Here is a 27996-nt window from a genome sequence, read left to right on the forward strand (position 1 = left end):
AGAATTTCCAATGTGATAATTTTGATAGTGGATGAAGCAATAGCACTCTGATAATATGTTGTTATTTAATGTCCTATTCCTAAATTCTCATGTCTCAAATATTGAAAGAAAAAAGAATGAAAAAAAATAAAGAGTGGAAATAAAGGAGTAGTCCTTCATATTTTACTGCAAATGTTATTACTGAACAATACCCCTTTGAGATAGCTCAAGTGGATCAAATTTTTGGAACTGCCAGCCTTGTAAAAATGTCTCTTCTTTTAGCATAGGAAAATTTATATTATCCCCAAAAGCTATGGACAAGAGACCAATTGTTTTGGAGACCAAGCTCACTGAAGACACTCCCAAGACTGCTCAATTTTTCATTAATTGCCTCCCAGAATCCCAGATGGCTGTAGATGATATGATTCTGAGTTTAATTATTTGAGCACCATAAAGCAAGAAAATTTAACAAATTCAAGAGCTGGTCAAAGACTGAGAAAATCAACCATTTTCCTGTGAGAGGGAACAAGAGAAGTAGAGACTCACCCAATGAAATGAACAATGTTCTGTTATTAAATATCAAAACTGAAAAGGCTGTCTGGTTTTCTTTGCCCAGCTTACCTCAATTTTAAGTAAGTTTTGTGTATGAACCTTAACATGAAATAGCTATTGTAAAAAGTTTTATTTGTGCAGTTCTTCATAAGCTGTGCACTTATGGCCTCATCCCATGCTTCCAGCTGGGTCCTATCCATCTCATGTTGGTGCTGCCACAAAGGCACCACGGCTGACCCAGCTTCCTGCTGGCTGTGCTCTGTCTTTCCTTCACAGAATTTTTTTCTGCCTTTCTTTGCTAGGAGTCTTCATTTGGGAATTGGATTCCAGTCATAGCAAGATCATTATGGTTTTCCCTCCCAGGTACCTATACCAGAACAAGTAGTTCTTGGTGAATTTTTTTCTGGGAAGGTTTCTCCCAGCTGAGAAGCACCACTCTTTCTCTTTGTGACACAGACCAAATACAAGTCAAAATTCTTGAATCACACAACACACAGTGTATCCAGATACTGAATGGGATGTGAAAACTATGGAAGTGATTTCAACAGATATTTTTGTAAACAGTCAGAATTAAATTCTTTAACGGAGATAAACGTATCCCATAATTGTTTTAATCTGCTTCGGGTCAAGAGCAAATGCTTATCTGCAATCAGCCTGCCTAGTTGCTTAGGTGGTTACATTGCCCTGGCTAGACCATCCTCTTATGCCAGAATATTCTGAGTTATCACCGAATCTTTTCTCAGCACATGTAAATTCTGAAATATGATAAAAACTAAGACAATCTAGAATTTCCTAGACTGAGAATGGATGTGTCTTTCCAAAAGTGGTACTTTTTCTGACAAACAAATTTGGAAACCCTTTTTTGGGAATAGAAAATCCTGCGCTCTAGGTTTCCAAGAGTTCCACGTTAAATAAAAACCTTTAGTAAAGCATTCTTTCTTTGGAAAATTACTGCATTACTTTGGATGCTTGAAGCTTTTGTGATACAGACACTGATGCATGGAATTACTGCATCATTACTGAGTAAAATCTGGAATGTATGTTGGAAAATTATGGGTCCCAATACTAAAGTGAAAAGTGTCAAAAAGAAACCAAAACAGACCTAATAGAAAGCAGAAGAAAGAGACAGTGCCTGTAATTATTTGAAAAACATCAGAGGTTTAGTTTGCAATTTTACAGGTTCACAAAAAACATCTTTATGTGTAAACTGACAGATTGACATGCTGAACAAAATCCTGAGATCAGAAAAAAGGCACAAAAATGAGACAGAAATACAATAGAACACCTAAACTTCTTCATATTGTGAAAAATCAAAAGCCATGAAGAGGTAAGTGTAGATTTAATGCATAGCATTGCCATATTTTGAAACACAAGGTTATAAATATTAGGTGTATACACAGAGTTCAGTTATTTGCTTTAAGAAAAGACTTCCAGTGTGCCACTGTTACGTAGAATCATAGAATATCCTGAACTGGAAAGGGACCCACCAGGATCATCAAAGGCCAATTCCTGGCCTTGCACAGCACAGCCTGAAGAGTCACACCATGTGCCCAAGAGCACTGTCCAAACACTTCTTGAACTGTGTTTGGTGCTGTGACCACTGCCCTGAGGAGTCTGTTTCAGTGCCCAACAACCTTCTGGGTGAAGAACCTTTTCCTGATATCCATCCTAAAGCTCCCCTGACACAGTATCAGGCCATTCCCATGGGTCCTGTCACCAGAGAAAAGAGATCAGTGCCCGCCCCTCACTTTCTCCTGTGAGAAAGTTGTAGACAGTATCAGTTTAACATGGAAATTTTTTGGTGTTGGAGTTAGAGCATGTGCACATGAATTAGTCTGGAATATAGTTCCACAACTGGGTAACCCTAAATTTGAACTTTAGTTCAACAATTGTTCATACACAGTTGTTACAGAAAGTCACTGCCTGTAACTTTACCAGGAAAGCAATTTCCGGGAAAGTCATGTGTAAAAACTGGTTTGAAGTGTTCCTTTATCACAGTCCTTTCAAGATGTTCCTTGCTTTGAAAATTCCCCAAATTCACCCAAGAAAACTGCTGTCAATTGAGATCACAAAAACTTGGTGATGGATACACAGAAATTTGAGGACATGAGTGAGACAGGAAAAGATTTTAATCCAGTAATTTATATAATAAATAACAATAAGTATTTTCTCATTGATCTCAGCAGTAAGCTTAGTGGAAAGAAAAAAATAAGCAAAACAGCAAACAAACAAAAAAAAAAACACAACACAAAAATTAGTGGAAAAAATTATTATTTTTCATTTGACTCTACACCAACATTTTTACTCAGAAGGAAAAATATACAGGAGACATAAGGTTTGAAGAACCTCTGAGTAAAAGCATGATAGAACTTAATTGCAAGCATGATGGGGTTGAAGTGATGCTTCCAGAAGTGATTAGGTTGAATGTATGAATTTAATATATTTTAAGTTTGTATCTTGTTCCAAGGAGGTGTGTGAAACGTGGAAGAGAGTCAGCAGACAAAGGGAAAGTCTGTCTCACATCCAGAATTGCATATCTTCCCTCCATCCCCTTTTGAAAACAAGTATTATGACTTCTAGAATCACCTGCCTAATAAATATTGGCTTGTCACTGGCATAATAAGAATGCTGTTAGCTAAGGCACTCATCTGAGAGTCAGAAGAACATACCTTTCTGAAGAGAAGAAACATGGAATTCTGACCTCCAGCGACACAATGAAAGTGATACATCCTACAGTGGTGTTTTGAGTGGGTGGAGGTAGAAGAGGAAGAAGGCAAGAAGTGTGGCTATGATAAGTTTTGAAAAATTTGCTGCTACAGATATGTAGAACTTGTTCTAAGGATTTAGGCATCACTATGCGCATCCAGTAAAAGAAATGTGGATACTGCAAGTTTTATATGCAGACTCTATATTTTTGTACCTAAGCATGTCTGTCTTGAGAATGTAATCCTTATATTTGACCTGATGAAGCAGAAAGCCTGTGACTGAGCAGAGAACTGTGATCAGATACATCAAACTTAGTGCTTTCCCTATTGAATCATCCTTCTTTTTCTTTTTCAGGCGTACTCAAGTTTGAAAGTTTTCCTCTAGAGCATCTCTGGGGCATGCTTTGTTTTGCAATTCACAACTCTGCTTGTGAAGTAAATACCAATAAGTCTCATGCTGAGCTTATAAAACCTGTGCCTGGCAGCACGTAAAACAGCTTTGTTGCTCTCCTGCACGGCTCTGTCTACATTTTCTAACCTTCACCCACCACTTCTAGAGATATGAGGCTGGTTTGATCTTCATCTGCATTCAATCTGTTCTCATTCTTAGCAGAGCAGGAACCACCGAGGGATGTCAGCTATTGTTTGCCTTTTGTGAAAGGGACATGTGCCCACTAAACTTGCTTAAAATGATTAAATGCTTCTGGGCACAGTTGTGTGTTTTAATCTGAGCATGGGATTTTGTGTATATACCTCGAAGAATTACAACTTTTTTTTGTTGGTTTTACTTTTTGTTTTGTTTTGGGGTTTTTTTGTAATTTTTTTTTCTTACGGGGCAAGGCAGACTGTTTAACACTTTATAATGAATATCATATACTTTGAGTCTTTCTATCATTATACCCTTTTGTTGCTAAGTGCTTCCTTTAAACTTTAAAGAAAAAATATTCCTTTTTCTGTTTCATGCTGAGAATAAAAAGAAAAGGATAAGGAATTGGCCTCTCTTCATCAAACTGTTTTTCTTCTTGTACCTGTCTTTCTCTAGTGATTGATCTATCTTTTGCCATCAGATAGTTCTCTGATTAATTGCTTTGGCTTCTCTCCACCTATAGTGTATATTGCTTGCAAAAAAAAAAAAGTAAAAAAGAAAAAAAGAAAAACTGAAATCACAATTATGAAAGAGGTTTTTAAGGTCATCTTCTTTTCTTACACATGTAAAAGGAAATATGAAATTATGCGTTGTTTTGTGTTACTGTTCCGTAATCATCTGCAAAATTTGCTGTTATTTTTAAATAGATTCTTTAAGTAATCACTTGCTTGAGAAAACACACAAGAAAAATAGTGTGTAGATTAAAAACAGTGTGCACATTAAAAAGAGAAAAACTTATTGTATAACCTGCCCATTGCCTGCTCTGTTGTTATTCTCCAGAGAGAATTCTCCTTCAGTGTTTTCTATTTTGCTATAATGAGATTATATAGCGATTCAGGATACAGACTTCTTCAGTCTCTTTGTTATTTTCCCTCTGGGGTTGTCACTCATGTCAGTATTTTTAGATCACTGCAGACACGATATTTGTTTATAAGTGTATTTGGATATGTATGCATGGATATGTGTTTATATGCAGAGAGACAATCTTGAGAAGAACAGATATTAGAGACTGAAGAAAACATAAACATTAAAGTGATACATTCTTCCTGGTTTAATCTCACAAAGACATTCTTAAATGATGAATGCTTACAATTCTTCCTGAAAGTCGTCTTGCTTACAGTTACCTCCATGCTGACTGCAGGAAGTCACATCCCCAGCAGGCTAAATTGGCATCTCTCTGTCAGTAACCATAGAGCTGCACCAGAGGACAATCTGTCCCTGTACAAGCATAAATCATACAAAGGCTAATTTTCCTTTGTCTTGAACCCAATATAGTGCATAGCATGTAGGAAAGAAATGATAAAGAATGAGTGAAACTCTCACTAAAGTCCTAATGGCCCATGTTTGGAGGTAGAAATGAGTAGTCCCCATGCATGCTTCTGCAGAGTTAGGTTCAAATTAAATAGAATCAGAGAAGAATAAAAATACACAGAACCACAAACTGAAATCAACAAAAAACTCCACAAAAAAACACCATTATTTTCTCTCCAGGATTTTGTTTTTAGACATTGCTCTGGACAGAATTACCAGAAAAAGTTATTACCTGGCTGCTTTCCTACCACATATCTAGGGCTCTCTTTGGTGCCTGAAAAAAGCTTTAACCTTACTGACATTGACTCTACCAAAAAGCCCTACAGAATGAATTGCATGTGTGAGGTCACGGGGTTACAGTAGCAAAAATGTTTTAGAAAAGTGGTGAACAGGTTACTAATCCCTGTATCTAGCTAGGCATTTGTAGCACTAACTTCCTTTTGTTTCCAAAATTGTTGCATCTGGAAGAAAGGCAAGCTCATAAGTGAAAGACTGATTTGTAAGCAGCCAGAGGACACCAAATGTCAAATCTTAGCTGAGTTTCACACTGAAACCAACCAACCAACCAACCAACCAACCAACCAACCAACCAACCAACCAACCAAAAAAGTCCTCCTCCATGAAAAAGCAGTTGATGACCAGAAACAACTCTGAATCAGTCTCTGAGTAAAGTTCTGCACAAAGTTGCACGCATAAAGCTCTATTGGGAGTTCTGGAATGTAATTATGATTAAGACTTCAAAACATTTTTTCATTAAATTCAGGGCTCAAATTGTGCAATTTATTTGCATTTGAGATAAAAAGAGATGCATATTTTGTATGTTGGAATTAGATTTGTAGAAGCAAATGCTCATTCCCAATGGCAAATATTACTAAATCCAATTCCAGTTATGAAACACTAAATTGTTTTTTAAGTGTGAGCCTGCTCTCTTAATAGGCTTTCAATATTAATCCTCTAATGTTTATTGTTTCCTTACCTTCTAGAGGTTATGATAAAATGGATGAATCAGGAAAGACTGAATCAGATTTAAACTAGAATGTAGTGTCAAGAATTAGAATTACCTGGCATAGAGATTTTCAGTTTAGATTTAATAGGGTTAAAATTGTGGCTGTAATTGTAGCCATATTTCTTCCCAGACAATATAGGATTTAGATGAGCTTGGAGGTCATAGACAACCTTTAATATTAGACTTCTCAATAACAAACTTTTTTTGAATGTTTGTAGTATTGTAATATTCAGAAAATACCTGCACTCACACATTCTTACACAGGAATTTGCTGAATAGAACAAAAAAAATTTTACATTTTTACATCTTACCTTTGACAGGGAAAACAAAATTATAAGTAAACAACCAGAAACTTCAATTCTGCCCTTAGTTTACACAGCAATGGCAGGCATAGGAAGGTCTAAGTAGATCAGTAGCAACCATAAAATGTAACGCACCATTGCCATACTGTGTGGTCTAAATGGAAAGGAAGCAGAGGAAAAAATTCCCTTTACACTACAGGTTCCATAAACTTGTGGCAGTATGAACCAGATGCTTTTTGGGATGTGAATACCAATTTTAAGAAAATAAGCAAGATACAATTACAGTCAAAAAAGCAGAGATATTAAGGTCTGTATCCATCCTAATTGCTAATAATAATTAAAAGAAAAAGATCATAGACATGGCGTTTAAGCTTTTCTGCAAGTGTATGTGGCTTATCAGGGTGTAAATATAGTTAATTTTTGAGAGAGAAGCCTCTGAAATCTGTAAGTTTTCCAGGTTCTTCAGGCTACTAGCAATCTTTCTCTGATCCAGGAAATTGTATAGATGTTAACTTACATATAGGGTTAAAATGATGGTGGTTAAAATTAAGGATTTATGTAAATGGTCTGTTACAGCAGTCTCCTGTATGAACAAGCTCTCTATCTCTGGCTTCTCCATTGATGAGCTGTGCCAACACTGACACTTATTAGAATTGCTTCACAAACTGTAAGAGTGTGTATTTAAAGCCTTCAAAATTTAGTACATATTGAAGAACTTCATTCACTCAATATTATCAATTATTTGCTACTGAAATTACATGAAAATTGAAAAAGGTCAATAAAATGCAAATCCCAAACTCAGACTTTTCCCTGCTGGTACTGAGTATCCTGCCTTCTCATGGGGCAGATATAATGTACCTACAGCAGGTAGGCCTGCTGCTCTCTGGGATACTCCAGGGTTTCCAGAGGCACTTTCAGAAACACAGTCAGAGAAACCTCCATAAATAATGACTCAGGAATGTGGAATAGCCTTTCTGTGTGTTTCTGCTACTGTGGCCATGCACTTAATCTTAAATTTGTCCACTTTTTGCAAAATACTGTTGGGACTTCAGTTACACATTTTTCATAGGTCTGTTCAGAGCCAAGGAGTAAACACGTCCTATGTACTGACCTCCACTTCCATATCCAATAACCAAATTTTATAAAATGGAGGATACATGGTCCAGGAAGAAAACTATTGTGTTGTCTTTTTCACTTCAATGTCTAGCTGTGTCTGATTAACTGGTTTGGATTTTGTTCCAGATTTAGAGAAAATATTAAATAGCATGGATTGAAACAGCTGCTGGAACACAGGTTTTTCAAATGCAAGCTACAATTCAACCCATAGAGACAAGAAAACTAGAAAATACAACACTAAAATTCCCAGGTTCTGCTTCTCCATCCTCAATGGACTGTCTTTGCTAGAGGAGACAGCTTAGAAAGACCTTTCTACAGCTAGGAGTACTTCTGATCTATGAGGTTGTGCCGTGTTAGTGCCAGTTTCACTGCATTTCTTCTGATCTCTTTGGTAAATATCATCCAGTTTTGCTGGTCTATTGCTGCTGAATTCCCAAATCGCTCTATAATTTCTTCTTTATGGTCTGCAATGTCTGTAAAGGCTACACAAGAGAAAGGCCATTGGAAATTGAATTTTCCTGCTATCCAGATTAAAAAATGCCTTAAAAACATCTTCCTGAAATGTCAGTTCAATTGTTGTTTATCTTTACATTTAAAAATAGTTTTAAAAAGATAGAATCTACAACAGCCTACCTTGAATACTGTTGTAATTTCACTTTTTCATGATGGTAAAAAGAGATGCAAACACACAGTCCATGTGATTGTTTTAATTCTCAAACCACTAAAATTATAATAGTAAAATCTAATCCACTTTATTTTTGTTGTAATTTCCACAGCTTCATTTTAGGCAGGCTCACACATTAAATCCTGAACATGTCTGATCTAAAACAGGGTAAAGGACAATGAATTCACCAAGAAGATTTGCAGAATCATAGGACAATATAGTCAGATGCAGCCTCTAATTGAAAGATTAGAGTGAAATAATCTGTGCTACCTCTTGAAATCATGGGAAACCTGCTTTGATCTGCTGTTGCTGCAGCAGCTCCTTGCTGCCAGGGCACAAGCCTGCCTTTCAAAATGTGCTGAATATATTAAAAATGCTATAGCAATGCATTGATATACCTGCACGTATTTATGTGCAGTTGTTTTTCTGCACCATATCTCCTCTGTGGTGCAAAACCTCTTGCTCTGTTTCTAGAGCAGAACACAATTTATAGTTTCTGTGGATCAGACACCCAGGGTATAATGAGATGGACACATATAATGCCCAAATAAAAGGTGCAATAAATACCTCCAAATGTGAATGGTTAAACATAAATATACCTAGGAAAAACACCGCATTGAACTTAAGCAGTAACTCCTTACTTTTCAACTTTTTTACTCTTGGAAAAAGAAATGTTTATTTGAAACTTGACTTGGGGAGGAGAGTAAATGAAAGCTGTAGACATTAAAGTTTATTTGCATTTCTTTAGGAAAAAGGCATGTGGTTTATATGAAAAACAGGAATCTGGCCTATAGGGAAATATTTCATGAGTCCATAACATTTTTAAGAGTCAATCCCTACAACAGAAAAGGTTAAGCCTAGACTTGGATAGGTCAAGAATACTGGGATTTTTCCTTAGTTGCTAGCTCTCTCTTTTTCTTAGCAAATTTTGTGCTATCAGTATTTAGTTTGATGCTGGGCCCAGAACAGATACTTTGTTACAGAAAATAAAGCACAGAAAAATGTTATCAGTCCTTTGTCATTTTCTTTCTCTCTCTTTCTTGCCTGTCCACGTCCGTTTGTCTTTTTTTCTGACAATAATGTGAAGAGCAGAATATTTTTTGACAAGTTGAAAGTCTGTTTATCCATGTGGTTTGCGCTTGCTCTCATGTTTGGGAGGAATTTGCTTCTTGCCTCCTCCCTTGAGTCCTACCCTGTAAAAAGGTGTATAGAGCTAATTCAGATGGATGTAGGGAAACATCTGTAACAGCAGCATTTTCCCTCCCTGAAGGAGACCAAGCTCACTTTCTGGGACAAGGTAAGCTCTTAAAAGTTTAGGTCACAGGTAATTTTCCTGACAGTTCTTTGCACACATGGGAGAGGGGAGGAAAGAGGTCAGAGTAGTGATGGGAAGGTCCTGGAAATCAGCAAAGAAAAGAAAGGATAGAGGGACTGAAACATCTGAGAATATCTGTCCTAGAACTTTTTGTTATTCCCCCTTGCTCAAATATTACTATATTTTTAAAGGAATGATTGTATAAATCTTTTGGGTAGAAACAGATACCCAAAACAATCTGATTAGACAGAAAAAGATATTCCAAGAACATTAAATGGACTGGAAAATAAATATAATGAACACTGTATCAAACACTAACTTGTAAACTTGAGATGTATAAAGTGATCTGAAGGGGAGTAAGTAAAATTCACTGACAATTCCCTTGTCATAGGGTCAGCTGAAAAGGTAATAGAACCTTTTTGTATTTCTAAAAGACACAATTCTATGAAATATAGAAAGCACCCCCCAAAAAATAAATACTGTCCAGAAAAATGCAAAAGATGTCCTAGTCTCAGAATACCTGAGGTTCATTAATAATTTTTTTTTAAATTTCTAAGATTGCTGCCACATAAAAATAACATTTAAGATCTTATTTTTTAAGCAGGCAAGTAATTGAAAGTGAATTTCTTATTAGGAAAAAGATAATCTAAGATCTAGGTCCTTCCAAAGATCTAACTGAAAGACCATTCTTCTGAGTTTCAGTGCATAAAAAACATTGGAAGGAATTATTATTGCAACAATGGCTGATAAAGATCTTTTTAATAGGAAAAAAAACAAAGTCAGTGTGGGATACAGGCATGGCTGTCCTTCTACAGATCATGTAAAGATAAGATTTGATGATGTTTAGGATGTTCTGTATATTCCTTTTTTTCAATATTAAAATAGTCTGAAATATCCTCTCTTCTTAGCTGATCTGTGAGTTGCTTGTTACATTTTGCTGATTCTATCTGCTTTTACTGATTTTAGAAAAATATATGACAGTTTTCCCATAGTATTGATAAACTTTTCCTAGGTGGTAGCTGAAATTGCCTAACAAAGTGATATGCACTGAAAACCGAACTCATGCACTAAACAACAGCTTCTGCCATCAACTAAGGAAGCCTTGCATCCTATGAACCTCTATCTTCTGACTGACTCTATAAATGAATGAAATTAAAGATTCCACTGTAATCCACATGTTCTTAGGCATCAGGAAATGGTGGGGCACGGAGGGAAACAATGGCTTTAAAAAATTTCAGGAGAACTGAAAGGTAAGAATTTTTTGGTTTTTCTTTCTTTTTTTCTTTTTCTTTTTTTATCTCTTTTTTTTTTTTTTTTTTTTTTTTTGACAGTAAAGATTGCACATGACAGAAGAACCTGGACTGAGGAATAGATTCTGTCTTTTAATAAGGTGTGAGGTTAATCTGAATTTTCTCTAAAGCTAGGTCATTTGTAATAGAGCTGTCCCATATTTATTCTCCAATGTCTTGCATGGCAAGTGCTCATGCCAGATATTTTCTTTCCACGGAAACTTGTGTATTTGGATACCCATTTTCATGAGGTTTGTAGGTACCAACACATTTGAATATTGAATATTATAATATCTGAAATTAACAATGAGAATTGTCAATTTGAGAATTGCTGAGAAAAAGACTTAGCACTTATACATACTGAAACAGCATGATCATACATGATCCTTATTCCCACAGGAATCAAAATCACAAAATACTTTTTTGGTTCTTTAAATGAGATAGCAACTGTCTCTGGAAGATAAAAGCCTATATGTGTTAGAAATTAAAATGCATGTAGATCATGAATTTACTAACTAATTTTGTTAAAATAGAGGCTATATCATTCTGCTTTTCCTTGGACCATTCATGCTTGTTCATGGACTAAATAATACATGCATTTTGGTAACCATCTGAATACACAGTATGCTGCAAAGCAATAAATGCACATAACTTTACATATCCAACATCCCAAATTAATTGTCATAACAGAAATTGGGAAAATGATGTACAAATATATGACATGTAAGCATACTCTTTGGAGGATTTGAAAAAACTCCCTAGGCACTTTTATTTCTTAGAAATATTCGTTAGAACTGAATACAGAAAATCCTTTGGTGCGCTTGCATTAAAACATCTTTGCATTTTAATGATGATTATTTTTCATACAGAATTTGAGACTCCCAGAATGAAGGAAGATCTAGATTGTCCTGAGTCAGCTATACAACTTGTACCTTTTGGTCTTTCTCTAATAATAAAAGGCCCATGACATATTTTCTGTGCGGAAAAATATGTGAAAGAGAAAATAAATACAGTGAAGGGTAAAGGACAGGCTCTTGGTGTGTTCTTTGAAGAACAGTTGTATTTTTAAAACTAAAAGTTATTTTCTTACAAGGTCTTTGCAGTCTCCATTAATCATTTCTTTAGCTAAATCTGCCTGTTAGCATATTTCTAGCTGCCATTGCAGGCTCGGAGCAGTTTCTTTCAGCAGACCATGCATTTGTTTTTGACAGAGGTTGGCCTTAAGACAAAATCATCCATTCAAATCAATAACCATCATGTAACAATTGTTGACTAAGCCAATGCCTTCTCCTTCAGAAGAAAAATCCAGTGGGAATGCTGTATAATTTTAAATTTGCCTTTATATCAGGACTCACGTTTGCAATTCCGCTCTGTCTCTCTCCACCTTGTGGTTGTTTTCTAACGTTGCAGTCAATTATTTCAGGGCTCAAGCTGAATGTTATTGTTTCCCTGTGTATAAACAAAACTTTTAAGGATGTTATCCATGTCCATTCAGTTATCTATCTGCTAGCTTTTAAAGATGAAATTTATATTTGACAAATTTATTTTATTGGAATAAACTTTTCTGTCTTCTCCAGGAAAGGACAACTGCAAGTTACAACATGCTTAAAGCTTTCCATATCATGTCAGATAGATTTTCTTTGTGACTCTTTGCCTTGAGGCCTCAGCTCAAACAAAAATATGGATGATAAGAAAGCAGCCTTCAGGGGATTTTCTATAAATTAAATTCTGCAATATTTAAAAAGAAGAGGAAAAAAAATCTTGTAATCAAATATAGAAGACTGTTACCTTTCTCCTTTTCACAAAGTTCAGATTGGAGTGGATCAACAAAAGGCCAGTTCTGATTATTGCTGGGCCTAATTTTAAAACTAAGTGTCTGGTGACAGCATAGTTTGAGGTGTTTTTGTTACCTCTGTAGCTCAGAGAGAGCTCATAATGTGAATTAGTCATCTGAATGCTGGGGAAGTCAACTGGTTCACACTGAGAACAGCAGCATGTCCTTAATCCCACCTACAAATGCAAGTGCTACATCTTCATCTGGAAGCAGGATTCAGTTTCTGGGCTCTCTCATGTACTTAAATAATATTTATTCCTTAGAATAGGTAAACAATAGAAAGGTTCTTAATTTCATTCAGTATATGAGTCATTAGCAAAAAATAGTTGGAAGACCAGCATGTGTCATTCATGAGACTTTTGATTTTAGAAGGATGAAGCAGATATCATCTCATTCCATGTGGTTAATGTGCTTTCTTGTTTTCACTTATAAACTGGAAGCTTGAACCTCACTCTAGAGCCTGGTATTTAAAGCCTTTGGGAAGGAAAACAGAGACCTGGATGCCCTTCATTAATCTAATCAATACTGAATATTAAAGTATTCACAAAGTGGAGCACCTGGTCATTCTTGTCTCCCAGATGAATCCATCAAACTTTATAATCACACTAATTCTGTCTTCTGTGCCAAATGAATGTGCATCGATCCCATGTAAAATGGAATGATTGGAGCTTAAGGAAAAAAAAACAAAACAACAAACTAAAAACCAAAAGCACTTCCTTTCCCTAGACTTCACCTCTGTGTGGCCATTAGGGAACATCCACAGGATGCATGTATTCCAGCATCAGAACAGCTAACTCACAGAGCACACACGTTTTCCATGTGTCTCTAAATAAAAGTTGACCAAGTAAGGGATAGGGTGTTCCTAGCTTTGTTTTTTCTGGAATCAAATTACATTGAGTATTCTCTGAGAGAGCAAATAGAAACCAGCCCTGCTGGTGACATAGGCAGAAATCTAGATTATGAACTGGAACATGACAAAAACATGAATTAGACCTGTAACTTTACCATAATTCAGGTGAGGTGAGGAGCTGGTTTTTAGGAGTAAACATCCTCTGAGCATCTGCAGTAAGAAATAGATGTCTAGTTCAACACTTTATTGTACACTATCATGCAAGTGATATCATCAGTACAGTTTTGGGGTTTTTTTCCCCTTGATTAGGATCTCCTGTACTTCTTCTTATGGTTGTAATTTGTGGCTGTTTTACTTACCAAAGAAAAGCTTCACAAGGCTATCAGTCATGGGGGTTTTCTAGCAGGTGAATCATTAATAATTCATTTTGATGAGAGCGACCACTGCTGTGAGACAGCCCCACGAGGATTTCCAAAGGACCATTTGGTAATAAATATTCAACAATTTGTAATGTTTAGTTCTGAGTCATGTCCCAGTGACTGGATCTGTCCACTGTCCATACATAATATCCCCTTTCACCATCATTTAATGACATCAAAATCATGCATTGCACCATCTTGAAACAGAAAACTAGCAGATTTTTTAAGTCACCTTGTCAACTCTTAAGACTACACTTCAGCCTTGTAAGTCCATAAACTCTCTTTAAATGCTTATTAAAGGTTATAAATGATGTTTCTACTTCAGTGGAGCTGCTCTCATTTACAGTCTAAGATGATTTGGTTCATTATTTGCAAATTCAGGTGATGCAGAATGGAAAGTTGTATGGAAAAATGAGTATGGTAAGAGGGCATACTCTTAAAAGTTAAAAATGATTGTTGGGAGGCATTTTCAAACTTAACTCCACAGTGAGTTATCAAATTAGATGGATTTATAATCTAGTGATATGTTGTTGTTTTTTTTTTAATCAGGTAAATTCATACAATTCTTGTGAAGTTCATTCTGCATTTTATTCTAAGTAATACACACATGGAAATTATGCTTATACCAAATATATGCAAGGATGTGAAACAACAAGGCTTTTTAATAAGTGTTTCAATCTGTCTTTTCTATGTGTTTAAATCAACTCATGATTGCTGGGAAAGAGATGAAAATTAAATGAATATTGGCAAGGCCTTTCTCACTTTAACAAGCCCACACAGACAGAGGAATGCAACTTTTGACTGACAGGTTCTTCTTCAATAAATGCCAATGTTGATGAGATGATAAAACCAGAGTGCCAAGTTGAAGCAAGTTTGGCATCAGGAAGGTCATGGAGAAGAGTATGAGGTCTTAGTTACAACAACCAAATAAACCTTAGTAGAATGCAGTGAACTTCTTTCCATCAACCTTCTTTGTTTCTCCTTTTTATGATGTGATAGAAAAATTATAAGTTTCTTCCAATGAAAATGACACCTGAAGAGCAGGAAGGAAGGAGGGTAAGGAAATTGGTGTCAAAGCTGACAGCATAAGGATTAAGAGCAAAATTATTTTGGATGTCTCTGATACTAAAATTTTGATTAATTATGCTCTCATTTACACTCTCAGAAGCACCACTAATATTAATAACATGATGCACCCAAGCCTGGAAAACAGCAGAAACTGAAGTAAAAGAAATTCCCTATCTTATGGATTTATATTTTGTCAGATTTGAAAAGTAGTTGTTAGATCCCCAAAATCTGAAATAGATAACATTCCCATTAAAAGGCTAAACAAAATAATTTCCTTGACTACATTTTTTTTAAAAAAACACTTATTTTTTTTAATTAACCTCACTGCTCCCTAAAACTTCACAATGAATGAAGTAATCCAGTAAATAAAAAATGCTGGACTGCTAGTCACAAAGACTGGATTGATTTTCCTTAAGTTTAACCTTATGAAAGTTAAGCTACTTGTCTGGGCTAGTTGAAAAGACTCCATCTGTAGCCCATGAAGGGAGAGAGACATCCCTAGAAAGTAATTCATCAACTGCTAAGATTCTGTCTGAGATACCCAGGACAAGATGTCCTTAGGACATTCTTGGCATTTGAGAAAATCTGCACAAATCTCTTAGGTGTGATACCTGATGTCTGAATGGTTAATGTTAGCTAAGTTGTATCATGCCCTGAGATCCCCAAGGGGTTTTGAACCATAGGGGACTGCAGAGGTTTCATACTGACTCTAAACACAGACTTCTGTTGGATAGAAAAGGTGAATAACTCATTATGGAGATCTAAAAGTAATCAGAGTAATTTTATAAAGAATAGCTATACATGGCATGAGAACTTCCTAACATTCCTGTATTTATAAGTCTCTTATTTCAGGCCCTCTCATGCATTTAGTATATAGTGAATCAAAGCAGTTGTAGACACCAGAAGTCACAAATCTCTTAATGCTTTTTTGTAGTGAATCCTCACTGACTATAAGGTTTTTGACAGAAAAATTATTTTTCACCTAAAAGAAAACTACTATGCTTCAAAAGGATTTACTGAGTGGAAGATAGAATCACAGAAAAATTTTGTTTGCAAAGACCCTTAAGTACATAGAGTCCAACCATTAACCTAACTCTGCCAAGTCCAAATGAATCCATTTCCCTAGATAATTCCAGAGATGGTGAGTCAAAGATGTCTATTGAGATGATAAAGAAGATTATAGCCTAAGAAGGGATTATAGCTTTCTCTGGCACCTCATTAACTCTGTTCAGTGTGGGCTGCATCTCCACTGCAGATTCAGTCTGTCTATAAGAAGAAAGCTGTGCTAAACTTTCTTACACCCATTCTCCCTTCTATGCAGGGCTTCACATGCCCTAAAATTTCTTCATAAAGTGCCTTTATTACCAAAAAGATATGCTGCAAATAGAACTAATATAATGGAATTAATTTTGACATATCTCAAGGGACAGGGTGCTTAAGAAATGCATCAAGTCTGTTTAGTTGACTGTGATAGCTGAAGTTACCCTTTTAAGAGGTGGTCATTACTGTGCCTTTAGTCTGAGAAACCATATCCTAGTGATAAATCATATTTCTCACAGATAGGCTGTGACACGCTGCTTTCTCTATTTATTCTATTCATTTCATGTGCTTGAAAATTTTGCATTTCTATGGCAAAGTTGCTCAAAATGGAGATCTGGTATCTCTTGAAGCAATGTGACTCTTAGTGTGAAATAAATAGAAAAATAAAATGGCAGCCCACATCAAGTTCCCCAAGGTGTTTTGAAACTCTTAAAGTCAGTAGCTAACCAATGAGCTCTGACAACTTCAGAAAAAATTGTAAATAAATAAATAAAATTAAGTAGATATGTAGATACAGTAAAAAAAATACAAGTCATCTTTTATCATATCTTCCAAATATAGTTTTTTATTTATTTCTCATCACTCCTACAAAAGACAGTCCTCTATGAAACTCCCCAATGTGAGACCTTCCCAGGGGCTGCAGTTCTTGACAAACAGCTCCAACATTTGTCCCCAGTGGCGTCACAAGTCCTGTCAGAAAATCTGCTCCAGCATGGACTTTCCCGAGGGTTGCAGCCTCCTTTGGGCATACACGTGTCTAGACATTTTTCCTGGACATGCCCACAGAGCCAGGGACCCTCAGATATGTCCATGAGTTGTGGAAGTGAAGGCATCTGTACGTTTGCTGGCGAGCTCCAACCCGTGTCCCCTGAAGAGGAGCCTCATTCATGGTCAGCCCTGAGTGCTGCCCACAGTGGAGAGGTGGCTGCTGGTGCATTTATGGCTCCCAGTAAAGGCACTGCTCTCTCTGTTAACTGGTGTGGCTGGATGCATGTGTATTTGTGCATTGTTTGTGTATCTGCATCTGTACAGTACGTACTCAGCCTTGTGCTGCCGCACACACATGCGGGAGCAGGAGCAAACAGACAAGAAAGGAGTCCTCCAAATTCAGCTTCTTCTAAAAATGAGAAAACCAAATTCCATTTAAATACAATGTTCTGAGTATTCAAGAGTTTATGAAAGATACTATGTCCTCTGTCTGTTAAAGTTATACAAAAATTTACAAGGTTTAGAAATGCTAATTATAGGCATAGACTTAAACCAGTTAATATTAAAGTAAGTTAGATTAATTCATATTATATACTCAAAGAAGCAGACAAAATCTAGGAGACATTGGTGATTAAAAAACACATGAAAAAGAGGTTAATTCCCTAAGGAATGAGGAAGGACAGACATTGTACCTATTTTTAAAAATCAGGTAGGTGGTAGAACATAGGTGCATCAGCTTAGCCTCGATACCAGAAATATTCTGGAACAACTTGTTAATTAGTTTGGATGCACCCTGTGGATAAGGTGATAGGGAATAGCTGACATGGATTTGTCAAGGAAAAAAAGAGAAGTCATATCAAATCAATCCAAGTTCTTCTTGTGGCAGGGTAATTGCCTAGTGGACAAGGGAGAAGCTAAAGATTTGATATATCTTGACATTAGTAAGCATTTTCACACAGTCCCATTTGGCACTGTCATACACAAATTCCAGAGAAACACAGCCACAGCCCAGCGGAAATTGTCACATGGAGGGTGCAAAACAGTTTGAAAAGCTGAACTCTGCCACTGCCTGATATAGAACATAAGATGGGGAGAACTTTCCAGTAAAATTAACCAATATAATTAACAAGAATTAAAAACCAATTAGAATATGACTACCAGAATCATACTACTACTTGTACTGGTATAATTAATAGATTGAATAATTAATTAATTGATAGCACAAGAAAGGCTTTCTAGGGAGTTTGTTGAGTCCTTGTCTTTAGAGGCATTAAAAGTCAGCTAGCTATTGTGTCTTGGGGATAGGTTTTCTTAAGTTCAGTGGATGGATGTGACCAGGCAGATGTTTGATGCTCCCTGTGCCTTGATGATGTCTTCACTGCTTTGTTTCTCTTTGGCTATGTCACAGCTTCTGACATTAGTTTGGGGTGTTCATTTGCTTGCTTCTTACCTCGAGCCTTTCTGTGTCTTATAAAATCCTTGACATCTAAAGGATCCAAAATAGAGGCACTGCCTGGCACAGTTTGGAAAGGTTTTGGACTGAAATCACTTTAAAAGCACAAAGTTTTCTCATTATGTGAAAAATAAGAAGTTATTTGTGCCATAATTTTCTAGAGATAGCTGTAAGTTTAGGAGTTATCAGTCTGCCTATTGTGTGTGTGCATGTATAGATGTACTAAACAGAAAGATTGCATATAATTTCCTTTAATTATATTTTTGCCTATTAAAAGCCAACTGATTGCATTTTGTACCACATGATCAATGTGGTTAAATCACTTGCTGAATATTTATTTTTGAGATTCAGTACTTGAGGCTATAATAGATTTCCGAATTCTAAATCACAAAATTATGTTCTTCCTAAATTACAGTGTAACTTGCAGCAGAAGATGCTTTGTGTCCAAATATAGGGTTTTATGTTTTGTGTGAACTGCAAAAGCATTCTGTTAAAGATAGTTTTGCATAATCTTGCATTTGTTTTACTGTATTCAGTGTGTTTATAGAATAATCTATATTTATGTAGCATTCTTCCTACCACACACACATGAACACAGTAAAAGAACTTTCAAGTTATGAAGTCAAATATTCCAATTCTGGAAACTGTAGAGTGCTGAAATTCTGTGGGTTAGAGATGTTTTGGCTTTTTGTGGGTTTGGTTGCATTGCAGGTTTGTTTTTTTGGTTTTTTTTACCTCATTTGCTAAATGAGTATCATTGGGCTGTATCTGATCACACAATCTCATAACATTTTTCCTATTTTTCTTCTCTTGATAGTGTACTTGAAGCTGCTCTTTGCTGAGAGATAAATAGACTTGACAAACCACCTGCAAACTGTAGAAAAATATTTGTTTCCTTGTAATGGAATGAAAGCAAGTGATGTCTATAGGTAATGGCAGCCAAAACACTCTCTCTCAAAAAAAAAAAAAAAATTCCTCCTTTTACCAAAAAATACAAACCCCAAAAAAGAAACCTACAGTGTGAGAGATTAGAGGAATCGACTAGGAAGATTTGAGTGATTCCAGCACCTATGCAGACACATTCCTCATATCACATGTACTGCTGTGGCTGCTTCCAAGCTGCCCATTCAGTGAGCAGAGATCCAGAATCATCTTACACCTAGCACGGTGATGAGCTTCTCCCTACAGTTAGGAAAGGCTCCCAGAAAAACCTGTTGGAATACCTATCTAGAGGCATTCAAAGGTATCCTGCCTCTTCTGATCTACCCCATGGGTCTGGGTTTTCTTCCACAGAGAAGGAATGTGAGATAAAGGTATCTTAGATCTTATCCCAGCATTGAGATAAATATAAGAATTTTCCCCCCACTATGTTGTTTGCTCATAAAACAGCTGTAAGTCACTTCTCCAACTTCTGACTAGTTAGTTGATGGATCAAGAAAATACCCTTTCCAATGAAACAATTTCCAGCCATTTTAAGATGCTGTCATTTATCCCATTTCAACTTTTAGAGATGCAAAGTAATTTTCAGTTAAGTAAAACCAGTCCTCAAAGTGTTCAAACAACCTTAAAATTAAAGTGTTTAAGTAACATGAGTGTGTAAGTAAGTGAAGGCACTTTTTACAGGCAGGAGCATAAGCAGTAAATCTTTGGATCATAAGCCACCTTAGCACAATTACTGAATTTATGATTCCAAGGTGAGACCACAGCATGTGGAAGCCAGGTTAGTAGAGCAACCAGTGGAAAAGCAATATTACATGACAGATATCTGCCTTTCAAATGGCTTCAGCCTTCCCACTCACCTAGAAACTTTACTGTCTTTTTTTTGAATCTGAGGTCTTGTCTATTTAACAGAATTCCTATTTGACCCCAAATTGGGGCGGAAGGCGGGGGGGGAGGTTATACTTCAAATGAAGTATAACCTTCAGTTGGCTTCTTTATCAATCTGATTAATACTCTGTGGAAGATTGCCTCTGCATGGCTTAGCCACTGTTGCCACCTGAGTTTCTGGTGTGTGATGTGGCCTCTGTTTAAAATCCTGTCTGATTTCCTACACCAAAGGAAACACTTATGCAGATGTTTCTGTCTCACACGCAAAATCTGAGCCCTGAAAACCTACTTAAGAGTGAAAATTTGAGACCTATTCCTGTCTGTGTTCTCCCAGTGAGAGTAACCAGAGAACTGACCCATATAACAAAAAAAACCCTTTAGCCCATCATTTTCAGTTCTAATGGATGTACATGGATGCACATTCTCTGTAATGACCTGCCCCTGGAATGGGGTAACTCAGGTACTTTTTAATAGATCTGCTGGGGCAGATTAAAGTGAAACTACACGGAATGACTGGTGTTTTTATACATATATAATCTATATAAGTATGGCAGGTTTCTTTTAGAACAATTTAGTTGCAATTGAAAGGAGCTATTCAGCCATTTTGATTATTATCTGTAGAAATATACCAATATAAAAGTATAAAATATCAAGAATATGAGGAAAAGAAAGAAGGAAAAAGAAAGGATAAGAGCACATAGTGGAAAGATATCACCATCTGTGGAAGCAGTGACAAGGCTAGATTGCTGCAATTTCAGTGTCTGTTGGTTGAGGTGATGCCATTGGGGATGGAGGAAGACCACAAAATACAAAGTTTGATGAGTTACACATGCTCAGTTTCAGGTGGGAATGCCCAGGAACCTCCCATGGCTGTGGTGTTTTACACTGTCTGATATAACACTGTGCATCATCCACAGTCCTCTGGTGGAAGGCTCCAGGAGTGAGTCTGGAGACACCTGATGGGTCTTTGGTAGTTTATGAGTCCTTCTAAGACATGAGAGCTGCCTCTTATGCCAGTGTAGTGGAACACATTATACTCCATAAGAAGGGTTAAACACCTTCAGGCCCACATGTGAATATCCCAATGCTTCCTCCAGGGAGGAATTTTGCACCTGAGTCTTACTGAGGATATCAGCATAATGAAAAGCACTACCTCACTTTACAGGATGTACTTATTATCATCCTTTTTCCTTGTCTTGTTGCAAAGTAAAGATCAGTTTATCATGGTCATTTTCCAGAGATGAAAGAGCACCACTTCTGCACCTGGGCTGTTCTTATGCAGATCAGAGGCTTCATCACCACATAACCAAAAATTCTCCTTACGCCTTTCAGTCACGGGATAAGGAGAATCTGCAAAGCTGGCCTCAGCAAAGTACCCTGCTGTTTTTGCAAATGGCTGATTATTTGAGTCATTAACATTTAACATCTCATTCTCTCATATTTTCTGACCAAAAAAAAGGAAAAACCAAATCGTTCAAAAATTCCTGTCTAACTGAAAACTCAGTTTTGCTGAAATACCTGAAGGTCAGTTGCATGGATAGTTATCTTCATGCATCCATGAAGATGTCAATGGAATTCTTGTCTCTGATAGACATCATCAAAAACTTCAGGATCAGCTACAGATGAAACAGAATCCAGTCCTACTGCTGTTGTTCATGTTCTTTACACAATTTTTCACCTCTGTTTAAGCCCTGATTCATCCCACCTATGTTTCTGTTCCTAACAGAGGGCCTTTAGTTGGAAATGCAAGCATATTTAACAGCTAAGGAAAGAGAAAGGAACCTCCACAGAGCTGGAGAAAACAATTCAGAATTAAGACGGTCTCAACCCGTCATAGAGGCTCGTCTTTGTCCTCTGACAACAACCAGTGCCTGCAGCAATCAGGCTCCCAAATTAGGTCCTCAGTTAATTGGGTCAATTAGGATCCATCTGGGACTTTAGCCTAAATTAGATTTAGCACTGCTACTCTCTTCTTTTTTTGCTTCTTTTTTATGTTACCTGAAAAGAGAACTCTTACACTTGATTAGTTTTTGCACTGTGCTACAATCTAATATAATAACACAGTGTAAGCAAATAGGTAGGTGATATTATGCCGTGATCCTGGCAGAATTTCTAATCCAATTAGGGTCAATGTAGATCAGTTGTACACCTGCAGGGAGCAGGGGTAGCCAAATACTAAATGATTCAGAGAAGCAGCAGAGAGTATGGTAACAGGAACAATAGGAATGCCTTGGGTCTTTGTATGGATTTAAAATATACAGGGGAAGAAAAATGCATGCATGAGTCTGACTTCAGCCTCCTGGCCTAGGAGGGAATGCTGATTTCAACTTGCAATATCCCTAGTGGCAATAGCTACCCAGAGGGTGTTTTCTTATCTGCTGGACAGCTGTATGCCTGCAAATGCTGACTTGTAGTTACTGTATTGGCAGGGACTGCGGGGATTAGGCCAGAATTCACACATGCGGTTGTTAAATTCCTAAGCTGAACCTTCCAACAAATGTTGCACACATATCTTCAACACAGCAGGAACAATTATACATGAATATTATGCTTCTTTTTCAGGAGGAATGTTGACACTAATTTGTCTAAAAAAGGAATGAGCAGAGGGAGTTTGCTGACTACAGTGCAGGTGAAATCCATAAACAAATGAGATTCTATCGCTACAGGAAGGAGAAATCAGTAATGATGTCAGAGTAAACACCCATCTCAAGATATCTGGAAAGAAAAAGAACCAGGGTTAAATCACAGACACGGAGATTCAACATCCTTTCTCATATATTACATGTCAAGTGTCATGTTCAAATAGCAGAGAGATAAAAAAACTGTAGAAGGATGCAGGCAAGAGACTTCTATACACCCAAGTAATCTCTCCATGGATGTATTTTTAAAGGTTAAACTGAAATAATTTTAAATAAAAGAAAAAATCGGACTAAAATATAAATGTGTAATGCATTGCTTCCTTAGTCTATTTTCCTAATTGGTAAAATAGGAATGATAATATCACCCTGTCAACCACTATCTACACAGTGAAATTCCCATTCAGAAATTTTAAGTCCTCGGGAACAATCAGTTCAGCATATCTGATATTTCTGTATGCAAAAAATTTCATTAATTAATCCTGATTTTAGCCTAATAATTGACATTTGAATAAATAGTAGCCTCTCACAAAAAAAGGTCCGAGCTTTCTTGGAAGACTATAAGACATGGAGTCTGTCTTCTCTGATAGCTTTTGATTAAAAATAAATGTCTCATTTCCAGCTTGAATCGATCTAGCTTCAGTCACTGTTTCTGGAGATGTGTTTCTTTCCTAGTCAGTAAATCTCATGGGAGTAGCACAGTGGGCCTTGAACTCAATACCTCTAGATAGCCATGTAATAAGTGCAAGAACAGTTCTTTATTTTACTCAGCTGCAGTAATATTTGATGTCGGGAAGTGTGGGGGAAGGGTTTGATCTAACACATTTGAGTCGCCAGTAGTTCTCCTCAGCCTACCTTAAATGAATTAATGTTCCCACTTTCAGTTGGTAAAGGGAGAAAGAATGATGTGTCACATTACAGGGCAATTTGAGCCTGTTCTTTATAAGTATACAGGAAATATTTTCTCAGCAGTCCTTGCATGAAAACATAGTCCAATCTAAGAGCAACAAATCACTGCAATAACCCGATGGTCAAAAAACGACTTTATATAAAGATCAAAAAAGCCAAACAAATTTATTTTTATTGTTTCAGACATAAAAATGACATTTAAAGGCAGAGTCATTACTTTTCACTTCCTTTGTTAATAGTTTTCTAAACAAATGTGTGCTAATAGTTTTCAACACTTCCTTTGCTACAGTTTATGCTCTTCCTACTTGATGGTTTTTTGAGAATTAAATGATATGGCAGAGTTACATATTCAGCCCTGTGTATTATAATATGGGTATGTTGACAGAGGTAGAGGTAGGTATTGGCACAATACCTCTATGCCACACGAAGACTCATGCTTTGAAAATAAAACCAAAAAGACTCAAAGCCAATCCAAACCAAACCAAAACCCCCTCAGACTGGCATGCTGCAGCTTTTTAAGGCATGCTCTTCTGTCAGTTCTGCTAGTCTACTTTGGAAAAGAAGGAACAGATCTGGACTCAGGCAATATTGACTTGGGAAAACATGCATATGAAAATAGGAAAATAGGAAAACCTAAAATAAGTTGACCTCCAGTTTGAGCTCTTTGGTCCCATATTGCTGGATGGTAGCTGCTGAAAGGAAAGGAGAGGAATTTTTACTTCCTCAGACAGAAAAGAGGTAAGTGATGCACCTATAAGGCCAGGTAGGGCATATCTTCCCTTGTTATAGAATATATAGGGGTGTTCCCCAGGGTCAGTATTGGGCCAGTCCTGTCTAATATCTTCAGCTATGATTTGCACAAGGGTCATGAGTGTTCCTTCTGGCAGTTTGCAGACAGCACCAAACTGGGCAGGAGAGTTGATTTGCTGGAGGGCAGGAAGGTTCTGCAGAGAGATCTGAACAGGCTGGATCAGTGGTCTGAGGCCACCTGCGTGATGCCCAACAAAGTAAAGTGTTGTGTTCACCTCTTCAGTCACAACAACCCCATGCAATGGTGCGGGCTGGAGAAAGAGTGTCTGGAAAACTGCCCAGTGGAAAAGGAACCTGGACCTGCTGTTTGACAGGCCCTGAACACGAGCCAGAATGGAAGGCTGTGGCATCCTGGCTTGTACAAGCAATAGTGTGGCCATCAGGACCAGGGCAGGGACTGTCCCCTTGTACTTCAGCATGAGGTGAGGCCACACTCATATCCTGCGTTCAGTTCTGAGCCTCTCACTACAAGAGAGACATTGAGGGGCTGGAGCCTGTGTCAAGACTTAAAGACTGCAATAAAATGTTTTGAAACACTGTCAAGGAGGGAAGGGCATGCAAAATAAACCAACACAACAGGCACAGATGGAAAAAAGGAAGATGCTTATTTCAGGCCTAAGCAAGGTGAAAGGTTTGGAATTAGAAAGCTGGACATTATACCACTGTGCAGAGAGTGGGAAAAGCATGGATGGTAGCAACAGGAAGATGCCAGGCCTGGGGAGGCAGATCTGGGTAACCTATTCAGAAAAAACATCCCACCATAGCAAACTGTAGGAACAGGATTAAATCTTCGTACACATACTATCCCAAGTTGTGGGAACAGCAGGTATGCCTCTGGATACCCAGGACTTGGACTGTATAAAAGTGGTACCTCCAGAAGAACACTCTGGGAACCCCCATGACTGAGCAGACCAGAAGAAGGGCCAGATGTGGATGCGATGCAGGAATCCACGTGATATTGACTATAATCTATCTCTCTTTTTCTATCCTTTTCTTTCTCCTCCTCATCTCTTCCTATTTCTCTCTCTCTTCACTTAAATAAAATCCGTGCTATTGGCTTTGGCATATGGTCTCCTTTGCACCTAATTTAGACAGAGGTATATTTTAATAATCAGACCCTAACACTATTTTAGAAGTGGGATCATTACAGCCTGTCCAGAGAGGAACAATGAAGCTGGGGGAGGGTGTGGAGCATGTGTTATGAGGATCAGCTGAGGGAACTGAGATTGTTCATCCTGAAGAAAAGGAGACATAGACAGAACCTTATTTCTCTCAACAGCTACTTGAAAGGATATGGCAGTCAGGTATGGGCCAGTCTCTTCTCCCACATATCAAGCAACAGGAAGAGAGGAAATGGTCTCAAGTTGTGCCAGGGCAACTTTAGATTTCAGAAAAGAAAAAATTTCTTCCAGAAAAGGGTTGTCAAACATTAGAACAGGTTGCCCAGGGAAATGGTGAAGTCAGCATCCCTGGAAGTATTTAAAAGATATGTTGTGCTTTGAGATGTGGTTCAGTGGTAGTCTTGGCAGTGTTAGGTTAACAGTTTGGTTCAATGGTCTCAGAGTTCTTTTCCAACATAAATGATTTTATGACTGTATATTTCATCTTTTGAAGTGGTGACAGATTTGTTAACAGAGTCAGAATAAAACCAATAAACCCCCAAAATGCCTTTTAAACTCTTTAATTTTACGTTGTCACAAAATAAAAATATCATTCACCCAAGTCATATGCAGTTAAATTGTTAGAAGCAGGAGATGAGCATTCTCCTGCTTCTAACCATTTAGGCCACAAATTATGGTATGATAAACTTATATCTGAAAGTCACTATACATGAATTCCAAGAAGTATCTGAGAATTAGAATATAGTGAGTCATTTTAGCTATGAAATTATTTTAACTGCATTTGTTTTTGGAAACATTTATATTGAGTATTTTTGCCATCGTAATCAAAAGTTTATTGTACATTTTCTGTTTCTACTTTCAGATGGTTTTATGATTTCTTTGTATTTTCTTTTTTTTTCAATATAAATTTTTTAACAAAAGCTAAAATTCTCATCTCAAGTATAAGGATGTTTACTGGCAATTTGAATTGCTATTTTTCAGAAAATCTTAAGTGTTTTTTTTTACCAAGGAGTTGTTTTTTAATAGAAATTAAAAAACAAAAACAAACCCACAAACCTGAAAAACCTGATAACATTTTGGAAAAGGAAATGGAATGTCGAAAAACCAAAAAATAATTTTGAAATTAAATACTTAAAGGCTTGTTTAAGTTAACATATGATTCTTAATAATCAACATATTTTCTTCTTTACTAGTAAAAAACTGCTTGACTTTATTGCAAATGTAGTGATAAAGCACTGTCTGAGCTGTGGCTGCTCTACTTTCACAGCCTTTTGTGGTGCCAGAATTGTATTCCATAGAGGTGCAGAGGTGCAAGACTGCAAATGGGTTAGATCTAGCAATTCATTCAAACTACATTTTGCAGTAAAGAGCTTCCACCTATTTAATAAATTATGGGTCTATTTCTTATAAGGTCAAAATCATCCCCTTTGAACTTATCAACAACATCCTCTCTTTCTTGAGATTAAATTGCAAAGGATTTATTTTGTGAGGTGCTGGAGGGGAGTACTCCAACACTCTGTATTGTCTGATAGTTGCCTATCGTTAGTGAACCCAGAATTATCTCAGTTTATAAAAGTGAAGTTATAGTATATGAAGCCCATTATTTAGAACTAAAGTTAGGATTTTTAGATCTGTGTTTAATAGCGAAACAGATCTTCAGGATTAACATACCATTAAAACTTTTCAGGTGTAGGCATTTATGTGATAATAACATCCCACAGAAATAAGAGGCTCATCCCCATTTGACAGTCCATTAAACATATCTGCATCATTATTAGTAGTATTAAAATTGTGATTTCAATCACAGCTGTTATTCACTGTACTAGGACCTGCAGAGATACACATTAAAAACACCGTACTACAGTTAGAAAATAAATCATTCTAATATCTATTAGGTAATCAGTATCAGTAAGTTAATATTCATCAGTTTAGTAGTTAAGCAGTGAATTTCACATATCATAAACCTGACACATTCACAGAGAAAGCTGTGCTAGGTCTCATAGCATTAGTACCCCAAGCTGAAACATAACTTCTGAAGCTGGCCCTTGTCTGCTTCCCTCTGCCCAATTTTCTCTTATTTATAAAACTTCAAAGTTACTTCATGTTGAAATACTTGATTTTCAAAACTGAATCAGGGTGAACCTTTTAAAGGGCAA

Source organism: Fringilla coelebs (assembly GCF_963513975.1).
Source record: "Fringilla coelebs genome assembly, chromosome: 2".
Taxonomy (NCBI): domain Eukaryota; kingdom Metazoa; phylum Chordata; class Aves; order Passeriformes; family Fringillidae; genus Fringilla; species Fringilla coelebs.